We start from the raw sequence: 1,042 nt of genomic DNA on the forward strand, positions 1-1,042 counted from the left end.
ATATTCACTTTTACATTTTATTTATTTATTTATTTTTTACATAACGACCAATAAAACTTCTTTATTTGATTTCTTCTATCACTTTGTGGTTCTGGAAACATATATATACGTACAATGTATTATTGTTGTTAAATATCAACACTTCACCGAGTTCTTTTGATTCCTCATAGGCAATCTGATAGAAGACAAAACACTGCTCAGTGGACTATTTCACACTTTATTCTCTTACACAATTACTTCTAGGAGGGAGATGCGTCCTGCATGACCCGTTGCAGTGGATCTCAAAATGGTGGTGGACCCCCAACAGTTTTATTACAGAAGCTCTCTCCAGTCTAAACAACAGTGTCTCAGTAACTTTCTACTCGAAGATGCTCCCCTGTTATCTACTTTTTCCCGGGCAAGCGTGGGCAAGAGCCTACAGCATTCTGCCCCCCAAGGACACGTAGTCTAATACCTTTATTTTTCAGGGCCGTGTCCACTTAATACTACACTATATGGTTATATGGCATTTTAGTTAATATAAAGCATAGAACTGAGACACTTCAAATAATTTCCTCTCAACACTGTATAAATATCTATTATATATTCTTAAATGCTCAACAAACAAATTCTATTTAAAAACTTTGGTCCCTATAATTAGAAAGAGCTAAAAAAAAAAGAAGAAGGAAAAGAAAAACAGTATGAAGATGAATTTGATTTTATTATTAGATTTTATTATTTATCTGGTATTACTCTTCAACAGGTTGTTCTTACTTTGTGTCCATAATGTTATAATGTGTAATATTTTTGTGTAGCTTATGCATAAAATGATAAAAGCATAACATTATTATTACTATTAGTATTATTATTTTTTTATTAACTGTTGCAAAAGTATCAAATCTGGTTCCTCTTTTTTCTGCTTTTGTAGCTCTCAACATTCACCAAGTATGTATCAGTGTATGTACACCAACGAAACACATTACAGACTCACGCGGGGCATCATAGTCCTTGCTTTTAAGGCAATGCACCACTTATCAAAGAGGGTCCCCTTTTTCCAGCAATA

This window comes from Haplochromis burtoni, unplaced genomic scaffold, assembly GCF_018398535.1.
Source record: "Haplochromis burtoni strain Fernald_Lab_line unplaced genomic scaffold, NCSU_Asbu1 Contig_1069, whole genome shotgun sequence".
Taxonomy (NCBI): domain Eukaryota; kingdom Metazoa; phylum Chordata; class Actinopteri; order Cichliformes; family Cichlidae; genus Haplochromis; species Haplochromis burtoni.